Genomic DNA, 11,112 nt, shown 5'->3' with positions numbered 1-11,112 from the left:
AATTCACATTTTGAGAATTCTCAGAGACACCCGTATGTTTGGGCTACATTTGTGTTTAATAAATATAGTTTTCTCCCAGGAAATACATTTTTTCCAGTGGTAAATCTGGCTTTAAATGACCATGGTATGTGAAATTCCTGCATTAGAAAATATTACATTTGGTTGTTTGTTGGGATATTTTGAACTTTTGTATTCCAATTCTAAAAGTATAGTAGAAAAGTGTAGTTGATCACATTCTAGATTTACATGTCCTCCAGATCAGTTATGGTATTAATTTGGTTTAATATTGATGTTTTGGACATTAATCATGGCATAGTTAAGAAACCATAAAAATAAAACTTGAAGCATGTGTTCTCTGTCTCATTTCTGAAGAAATATATCAACAGTTGAAGAAAAAAATACTGAAAATAAATTAAACTGAAGAGGCCTATCTCCTCACGATCCTGGAACCACTGAGGGCAGAATGATCCCTCAGAAGATTAAGACATTTCACTTATAAAGCTTTTAGTTCATCTGGTTTCCACTGTGGGCAGGTCAGAAAGGAACTTGAAAGCAAAGCAAAGTGTTGGTTTTGGATCCTTTTAATGCTAAAACACATATTTAAGCCATTTACACAAGATAAACTAACAATTTTTTTGGCCAGGGGCCTGCCAATTACAATGTTAAGAGAGCAACATAAGAAGCCATGAATTGTTTGGGATGTAATTCGAGCTTGCTCTTTAGACCAGCAAATTGTGAAAGACCAACATGTTCCTGTTTAGGACCAGCTTGTTTCTGTAGACTTGTGGGGCTTCTGTGAGTCAAAAATACTCTTGGAACTGTTTATCTTTGTCTCGAGAGTGAAGGCAAGACTACCGAGATATCATGTGGCCAGCGGCATTACAAACTACATATGATGATGCACTCACCTAGAAACTGCAGTGACTGATTAATATATTGTATGTACTTCCAATCATAACAAGGATTTGATGCCAGTGAAGAGGAGAGAGAAGACACTTTGCTATGTTCTGTGCTTGGGCCTTTGTACTTGTTCATTCTTCTGCCTGATCCTTTTTCCTCTAGATAATTTTCTTCACTGTGGTATAATCTAAAAATCACCTCCTCTTTGAGGCCATTCTAGAGCTGATCTAATGTTGTTTTCCCTTATACACAGCTAAGATCTATGACATTATTCTGCTAAATTTTCTTGATCATATTCATCACTAATAAAGTTATCTTTTTAACTTAGGTTTTCACTTATTTACTGTGGGTCTCCTCTAGGCTCACCACTCTTACTTATAAAGGGCTTTAACAGCCAAGCCCCTTACTTTTAGCACAATAGAAAGCGAATTGGTTGCAATTTACTTTGAAATTGGTAGGTTATGCCCAAAAAGAGAAATTACTAGATATGTGATAAAGTAAGTACAGTTAAAAGTAGATGGCAGAATCTAGGTGGTAAATGTAAAGATACCTGCATTTTAATTTTTTACTTATTCTGTGTGTTTGAAGATTCTTACCATACAATATTGGAACAAACACAACATATGAATAAAATGATTTGGAAGTTTGGAGATCTTCACTGGGGGTCACAGATCTGCTATTCATTAACCATATAATCTTGGACAAACCCCAAATATGAATCAATTTCCTTATATTAAAAAATTAATTTGAATATGTATTAGTCAAGACACTTGGTTAGAAGTAACAGAAAGGCAGATAGACAGGAACGAAAAGAGGGAGGGGGGTTGAATGAGAGAGGGAGAAGGATATGGAGAGGGAGAAGAGAGAGCGAGAGAGCGAGAGCACGAGAGCGAGCACGAGCACTAGTGAGCACGAGCGCAAGCGAACATGATTGCGCAAGCGCACACTGGGAGGGAGAGACTTCAAAGCAGCAATTAAAATTTTTTCCCATCTCTTGACTCTGCTTCTCTTCAGATACTAGTCTTAGTTTTTCCAACTTCAGATGGACTTTCTCCATGCAATAGGAAAAGGGAGTGCCCATAAATTTCACCTCTTTCCAATTTAGTAATCTCACATATAAAAGAGGATACTGTCTCTAAATATATACAATATAATATTCTAGGGAAATATTTGAAGTGGCCTGGAATAAGACAGAGGCCTAAATTAGAGCTCCAGTGGTAGAATATCATTAGCTAGGCCTGTATGACTAGCTCCTACCTGCGCCAGGCAACCAGAGCACTATGGCTGGATTACTCAACAAAGTTATATAAAATTGGGGTGGGGTAAATTTCCATAGTCCTAAGTGTTAGGGGAGGAACCATTTTCCCTGCCCCACCCACTCCCTTTCATTTAGCCACCTTGGACTAGCTATAGGCAACTAGGAGTGGACCTGAGAGGCCAGTTGAAGCTGTATAACATGAAAGGCAGGTGGGATTTGAGGCTCTGCTTCCTTCTCTGGCTTTGACTTGCATGCCGGTACTGTTGAAAGGTGACTTGAAGGAGATGTGTGGAAGAGAGGTTTGCAGATATACTTGGAAGGGACAAATTTTTGAGATACACATTGGGCAGGCGGGCCTTAGCAAAGACAATGACAGCTATTATCTTGATTTGTACTTTTATTTTACTCTTTCTGTTCCAAACCTGCCTGACCCATTTTGCTCCTTTCCTGTGGTTCCTCGCCTGACGGTGCCTGAGACTTGTGGCAAACTTTGAGGCATCAGTGGTCCCACTTCAGCTGGGAATGGGTAATTTTGCAAGTTTTATTGGGAAAGTATTATTAAGAATATCCTTTCTTCTCTTCTTTCTCTATGCACATTGATTCTATTAAAGATTTTTTCACACCAAGAGTCTGCTTCCTTGTCTTTATGCAGCAGATGGCAGAATCCTGTTGCAGATGGCTGAACTCTGTTTTAGAATGTGCTGGGTTTCAGGGTCCTGGGTACTCCTCAGATGTACACTAACAAAGGGATACTGCTACCAGGGTAAAGGGGAAGTGATGTTTGTTATGGTTTGGGGCCTTAAGGAATCATCTAATCCTAATTTTTTGTAAGTACTGATCACATCACTATGTACATAATGAATGCTCAGAAACGTTTTTTCTAATATGTAAAAAAGCCATGAAAATGACAAATTATTTAAAATGTTAAAATGGAAAACTTCTTTAGAGATCAACTAGTGTAATGCCTTAATTTCACAGAGAAAGGAAAACGAAGCCCATCAGGAGGTTAAGTGATATTCTCAAGGACATGTGGTTACTAGAACTCAAGTTTTCTGAACTCCCCAAATGCCTTTCTATCTTTTTTTTTTTAAGTATTCTTATTTCAAACAGATCCCCTTTGCCCTTGACTCTCAATAGATTAACCATCAGATAATTAATACTACCCAGGCATCCTGATAGCAAATAGAATCTAAAAATAAAGAAAAAGGATAGAAAAAAATCTACCTTTGTTTCATTGTTATTCTAATAAGCTAAACCTTGGATTCAACACTGGCAGGCTCACCTAATAGAAAAGAAGACAGATCCACTGGCTGCCACACAGTCAGCTTGTGGATGAAAGTGTGTTTATACAGCTGGATCAGAACAGAAGAAGCCAGAGCTGAAATCAGTCAGTGAGCAGGCTAATGGCAGGCGACAGCTGGGAGCATCTGTTTCCCATTAGAGACATTAGGATACAACTGTGCTGTCCTCTGACCCCTGGGCCCAGTATCCCTGGATCCTGGGTGTGCTCCCAGGTCACAAGGTGCTGACAGCCAAGTCACTTGCTAACACAACTAACGGCACTCAGAGGTTAGAATGGCTCTAGTCCGAGATTTAGAAGGAAAGCTCAAAACTCTGATTGGGTGAGTTATTTATGTTTAGCTCCTAAAGCACACGTGTTAATTCTGTAGCAAAAACTGTCAGAGAGAATAGATCACCTTCCTTCCCTCCCTCCCTCCTTCCCTTCCCTCATCCCTCCTTCTATGAAAACCATGAAAAGTTAACTTACAGAATCAGAGCAAGTCACAATAAAAAAAGCCAATTTACTGTCTCCTTTAAATTGGGCCAAACCCTTGGATTGGGCCAAATCATCAACATTCCAAGAAGCCAGCAAAAATGCAAATATCCTCTTTCAAAAGACTGACAAGGTGAACTTTTACCTACTTTTACTTTGTGATCCCTCCATCTGACCATTTCACCTAGTGACTCTACCTGAGCATTACCTGACCCATTCTCTCATCTTTCAGCTCATTCTTTTTCTCTATAAGACTCGCCCATCCCCACCACTATGCACATCCTTTTGTCCTTCTTCAGGACATGTGTTGGGTTTCTACCCTAGCCTCTGTTTCTTAAATTGCAATTCTTTGATTCCTAAATGTACTTTTCTGTTTTAATAGCCTCCTGAAATTCCTGAAAGTGAAATTCTTCACTTTTTTGTTTCTTTCCTCTCCTACTTCTGAGGGGTGACCCTCAAACTTTCATGCTCTACAGGGGTCTGGCCATCCATGTGCACAGAGATGAAACAACTCTCAGTGTAAAGTAATTTCGATGGATTAGTATGCATAAAGAGAGAAGAAAGGAGAATAGTTTCCCAATAAAACAGCTAATGTTACCATTTCTCTTATAACAGGGGGATCCCCATAAAAGGAAAGGTTCCATGTTCTCTGCCCCCACCTAATGAAAGGGAAGCTTGAGAAGACTTGGAGAAGAAGAGTTGGAGGTAGTTACATGGAGCAGAGACACATATGAACAAGAGTGCTTTCTTCTTGGTTTTGAACTTGCTCCAGGGACTTGGGGCACAGGGAAGGAGACACATGGAGTTGAGACATGTAGAGACACTTGAAAGAGATACATGGATGAGAGACATGTGGGGAAGTTGACAATGGCAGCTGTTACTTTGATTTGTACTTTGATTTTTCTCCTTTCATCACAGACTTCTGTCCTTTTTCTGTGGCACCCTGCCAGAATTTGCCTTAGACTTGTCACAAATTTTCACGCCTCAGTGGCCCCGCTTTGAGCAACCCTGTTTGGCTGAGCATTTGCCCATAAGGGGATGGGTAACTTGGAGTGTTTTATTAGAAAAATGTTATCCTGGGCCTCCCCCGTGGCACAGCGGTTGAGCGCTGGGTTGTGAAGCTGCCCCCAGCCTCTGCAGCACCGGTTCGATCCCCGACTGCCGGGCGAGGGTCCTACATGGCGCGCAGACCTCTCCTGCAGCCCGCTGCTCCCCTCAGCAGTGTACTTCATCCGTCTGCCTGTTCTGCTCCCTGCTCTGGCTCTGGTGAATTCTCTCACCCTCCCACGCTTCGGACTGTACCCAGTGCTTGTATAAATAAATAAATAAATCTTAAAAAAAAAAAAAAAAGAAAACTTATCCTTTTTTCTCTTTTCTCTCTAAGTACATTAATCCTGTTAAAGTCCTTTTGCACAAAGAGTATGCTTTGTCTTTATGTGGTGGATAGCAGAAGTGTGCAAGTTTGGGGGATCCTGGGGTATCTCTCAGTCTGCCCACTAATGCCCCTGCATTTTCCTGAAAGAAGGTGGTATTGCCTGAAAGGATCCCCTTTTTTTTTTAGCTTATAACTTTGTCCCACTCTCTTTCTGACCATGAAGTCTTTCATTTTGTACAATTTTTTTTTTGCCAAGCCTTTCTACTTTGTACATGGGAGGCTGCCAGATTCATGAATCCTTTAACAAAGACAATTAGCTATCTACATTTATTCAGATGAATTTGGTTTTTTAACACTTCCTTCTTCCTTTTTAGCTAAACAAAAACATTGCAAGAGAATTCTACCATTTCTCTTTTTTAAAAAATTATTATTTGTCTTTTTTTTAATTAATAAATTTTATTTTTATATTCCCCATACAATTACAATCCCCCCATTCTGACCCCAATCCCTCCCCTCCCGCCCCCCACCAATTTGCAGCAACATGGATGGCGCTGGAAGGGATTATTTGTCTTTTATTGAGGTAATACTGTATGTGGGGAATGCTACTCTTGTTGCAAAGCAATTTATGCTTCTAATTATCTCTATAGTGGCTAGTCACATTAGCCAGCATCTTAAAAAATATCCAATCCTCTTGGAACAAGAACAGACATACAGACCAATGGAATCGAATAGAAAATCCAGAAATAAACCCACAGATTTATGGTCAACTAATCTTTGACAAAGGAGCAAAGACTATGCATTGGAGCAAAGAAAGTTTGTTCAATAAATGGTGCTGGGAAAACTGGGTCGCTACATGCAAAAGAATGAAGCTTGACCACCACCTCACACCATACACAAAAATCAACTCAAAATGGATTAAAGAACTAGACATAAGACCTGAAACCATAAAATATATAGAAGGAAATATAGGCGAAACACTACGTGATTTGCACATCAAAGACATCTTTACAGACACATCACCCAAAGCAGTGATAGTGAAGGCAAAGATAAACAGCTGGGACTATATCAAATTAAAGAGCTTTTGCACAGCAAAAGAGACAATAACAAAAACAAAGAGAAACCCCACCAACTGGGAGAACATTTTTGCACCCAACACTAATGATAAAGGACTGATCACAAAAATCTGCAAAGAGCTGATGAGACTCAACAACAACAAAGAAAATAATCCAGTCAAAAAATGGGCAGAAGAGCTAAAAAGAAACTTCTCTGAAGAGGAAATGCAAATGGCCAACAGGCATATGAAAAAATGTTCAACATCACTTGTCATCAGGGAAATGCAAATCAAAACTACCATGAGATACCATCTTATACCAGTGAGAATGGCACATATTAAAAAAACTAGCAACAACAAATGTTGGCGAGGGTGTGGAGAAAAAGGAACTCTTCTGCACTGTTGGTGGGAGTGCAAACTGGTCCAACCACTGTGGAAAGCTGTGTGGAGATTTCTGGACCTACTAAACATAGAGCTTCCATATGACCCAGCAATTCCACTCCTAGGTATTTACCCAAAGGACACAGAAACATCAATTCCAAAGAACACCTGCACCCCTATGTTTATAGCAGCACTGTTTACAATAGCTAAGCTTTGGAAACAACCCAAATGCCCAAAAATAGATGACTGGATCAAGAAGATGTGGTACATATATACCATGGAATATTACTCAGCATTCAAAAAAGATAAACACATGCAATTTGCTGCAACATGGATGGCGCTGGAAGGGATCATGCTCAGCGAAATAAGCCAGAAAGAAAAAGAAAAATACCGGATGGTCTCACTCATAGCAGGAATCTAGAAAACTTAAATAATGGACCAGGAAAATGAATAACTATAAGAAAGTGAAAATCAAAATCAACAAAAAACTATGAACCAGAGACACTTTTAGGGGGGCGGGGGCGGGAGGGGAGGGATTGGGGTCAGAATGGGGGGCTGCAATTGTATGGGGAATATAACAATAAAATTTATAAAAAAAAATATCCAATCCTCTCTGCAAAATGAGTTTCATGAAAATGAATATTAGACTTTGATGGTAATCAAAAAATGCAACTGGATTTAGGGTGTCAATCTTAGTTTGTTCTTCTGAGTACAGATGCAAAGACATGAACTCAGGAGCCAGAAGTTTCTTGGGAGGTGGCTGTAGGAAGCAGAAATAAAGCACTTTGATGAGCAAGGCAGAGGAAGAAAAAAGCCACTGTAAGGATGCTTCCAATTGGTGTTGCTGGTAACCCAGAACTCAATACCCTGAGAAATTTGAGAAACTTATGCCTTTAGAAAGACTCCTATAATGCTTTCAGAATAGCATTCCATAAACTTCTGAGGGATAGAATGGAGAATCTATGCCTCTATTTGATTGAGAATTGGCCCCAGGGTGTATTAGTGTCCAAGCACTTCCAGCCTTTCCCTGGGCTGTAAGATTGACTAAGCTCCTGCAGCACTGAAAATGGGCCTATGCCAGAAAGCAGAAAGACTGGGAAGCTGACAGTTTAAATTGGTGTTGCCTGCTAGAGCAGAGATCACAGGCAGTGGAGGACACTAGAAGCATGTGTTCACAAAATGTGAGCTGCCAAAAAAGCCCAGAAAAACTATAGATTAACTGATGACTGGAATATAGGATACCATTATATTCCCCTCTCTACTTTTGTGCATCTTTGAAATTTTCCATAGTATGCAGTAAAAGAAAGCTATACATTAATAAATTACTCTTCTTTTATTATCGTTCTCACATTTAAGAGAAATAATGGAATAAAAGCAAAATAACCTCCTTGCCCTATTGAGTGTACAATCAAGTACACTTTTACTTGTAAAGTTTATATAAGATGGAGGAATTTTGTTGATTCTAAATTATATAAAATAATAACAATTCCAGGGCCTCCCTGGTGGCGCAAGCAGTTAAGCACTGCACTATGAAGCAATCCGCAGCCTTTGCAGCACGAGTTCAATCCCCGGCCAGCCAGGGAGCAACCCACATGGTGCAGCAGACCTCTGCTGACTGCCTGCTGCTCCGCTCAGCAGTTTACTTCGGTCATTCTGTCTGTTGTGTTCTCCGCTCTGTCTCTGGTGAAACCTCTCACCTCCTCGCATCTCTGGCCTGTACCCCAGCTCTTATATGCATAAATAAATAAATAAATATTTCTTTAAAAAAGTAATAACAATTCCAAATAAGTGATGTCTTAAATTTGCTGAAGCTGCATTAAATTTACACAAATAGATAATATGGTAGATATTAAGGAAAGAATATTATAGGGATAAGAAAACCCTGACTGGTCCTCTTAATTTAGGCTGTTACACACAAAGCATTCTGGACATTGAGTATCTGGACACTGAGTAGGCTGTTGTGCAGCCTAACTTCCATATATGTACTCTGCTCTTGGAAAAGTGCCTCAACTTCCTTCCACTATTTAGTGGGATTATGAAGGAGCTTACCTCCTGTTAGACAAGGTGTGAACTCATGATTCAGTTTATGCCATGAAAATTTTTTCAGTCTGGAAGGTGAATCTTGAACAGAGAGACAAAAGTACCAGAAATAGATGAAAGTCGATTCATTCTGTAGTTGTACCTGGAAATGCTTATCCCCCATGTGAACAAAAGCAGCAGTCCTGGGCATAGAAAGAATTTGCAGGAATTTTTATTTTTAAAAAGTCAGCCATAAAGCAAAGCAATACTGGCTGTGAAGATGCACTGAACCAATGCTGCCACAGTCAGAAGAAAACAACAATGAGATGTTTGGCCAGATACACATTCACAAAAAAGACTTCCTTTAAGACAAAAATTATGTCACCTAGCCTTGCATATCTCACATATGGGTTGCATCTGACCACGAAGATAATGACCCCTTACATGTACACAATGCATGCCCCTACCTCTTATCTCTAAAGGATATGAGAAATTAATACTCATATGTCTTCTTTTTCTTTATTATAGGATGAATTTTCCTTCCTATTGTTGCTTTCTTTCTGTGCCTGTAACTTACCTATGTAGTCTGAGACCAAACATCTCAAGGTGGGGCACTCTCTCAATCTGTTGATTGCTCTCTGGGGTCTGGATGCTCATCTACCTGAAGGTGGCTTGTGTGTTTCTGCTTCTCACCTTATGTTCTAAAAACTTAGACTTTATGCTCCTGCCATCCAGTAAATACCAGCTGGAGTAAAGGACCCTCAGCAGTGGCTTCCCGATTTGGACTCTCCATTGTCTCAGACCTTTGGGTATTTCCTTTTATGTGAATGGTTGCTTGCTGTAATTTATCCAACCTTTATGTGTTCTGTAGTTATTGATGTAAATAAAATAGAAAGTAAATAAACTTTACCCTCCAACTTAATCCAATCTCATTTCATAGAAATATCATTTATAGTTTGGTATATAGCTTTCTAAATCTATTACAGAAATACAATATATGTGTGTGTTTGTGTATACACACAAAGACACACATACATATAAAAATGGGAAATTAAATTTTTTTTTCAGTTAACTATGCCTTGGATATCTTTTTTTTAGGACTTTATAAAAAATGACTGCATCACCATACAGTTTGTATTTTCTATAACTCATTTAACTAGTCAATATTGGTAGAAATTTAATTGCTTTCAGTGTTTTACTATAAGCAATGCTGCAATAAAGCTCCTTGAGCAGTGCCTGGCTTATAGAAATCATTTGATAAATATTTGTCTCCTAACAGTGGATCTTCTGGGTCAAAGGGTAAGCACATCTAAGATTTTAAATAACTATCAAATTGCCCTTCAAAATTTTATGCAAGTCCTTATTCCTCCAACAATAAGAATGATTATTTTCCCAATCTTCACCAATACTATAGAGTATAAAATTTTTAGACTAGAAAGATGATGTGTTACTTTAATATATATTTAAATAAATTTGGTTACTTAGTGAGGTCAATCATCTTTTCATAAAGTGCATTGTATTTGTGAGTGAGAAAGGCTCAGGGGTGGGAGGAGGAGAGAGAGAGAGAGAGAGAGAGAGAGAGAGAGAGAGAGAGAGAGAGAGAGAGAGAATTGCTTACTTTTTAAAATTATAAATGTTACAAATATTTTGTTTTAGTTTTTTCATTTATATTTTAGTTTCATTTCTGGTTACTTTTTCCTGTACGGAAGTATTAAATTCATATGGGAAATACACTTCATTCACTTATTTTTCAGTGTCTTTTGGATTTTATGTCATGCTTGAGAAAGGTCAAATCAACTTTTCCAGTGTGCAAACCTAATCATTGTTACTACTCTGTTCAAAATTATATAGTAGCTGCAAAAGAAAACAGATTAAAATCCAAATATCATACAGAATGGTACAAGGTCTTCAAGATTTATTCCTCATGTAATATCCAGCTTTCTGCCCATTTTTCCTCACTAATAATAAAGTAGTTTCTAGAATGAAGTTTTCAGCAGTTTTTGCATATATCCTTTGAATGATTATCAATGCATAACTTGAGATTCTTATCTCTTTTTTCCTGACTCTCTCTTCCCTGTTATTGTGCATTTAAAAAAAAAAAGATTTATTTTATTTATTTATGCATACAAGAGCTGGGGTATAGGCCAGAGGTGCAGAGGGATGGTCCCAGGCTTATTGATTTCAAAATCCTTCCAAATTACTTATCTTATACAAACAAAATTTATAATAATTGCATCATCAACTCTCCCACTTTTTGATGTCAGGACACTGTTACACTCTTAAAAATAATCAAGAATGCTCTAAATCTGTTGTTTATGTGAGTTACAGCAATTAATTTAATATTATAAAAATTA

Source organism: Talpa europaea (genome assembly GCF_964194135.1).
Source record: "Talpa europaea genome assembly, chromosome: 11".
Taxonomy (NCBI): domain Eukaryota; kingdom Metazoa; phylum Chordata; class Mammalia; order Eulipotyphla; family Talpidae; genus Talpa; species Talpa europaea.
The sequence above is the reverse complement of the archived record's forward strand: the minus strand, read 5'-3'. Positions refer to the sequence as shown.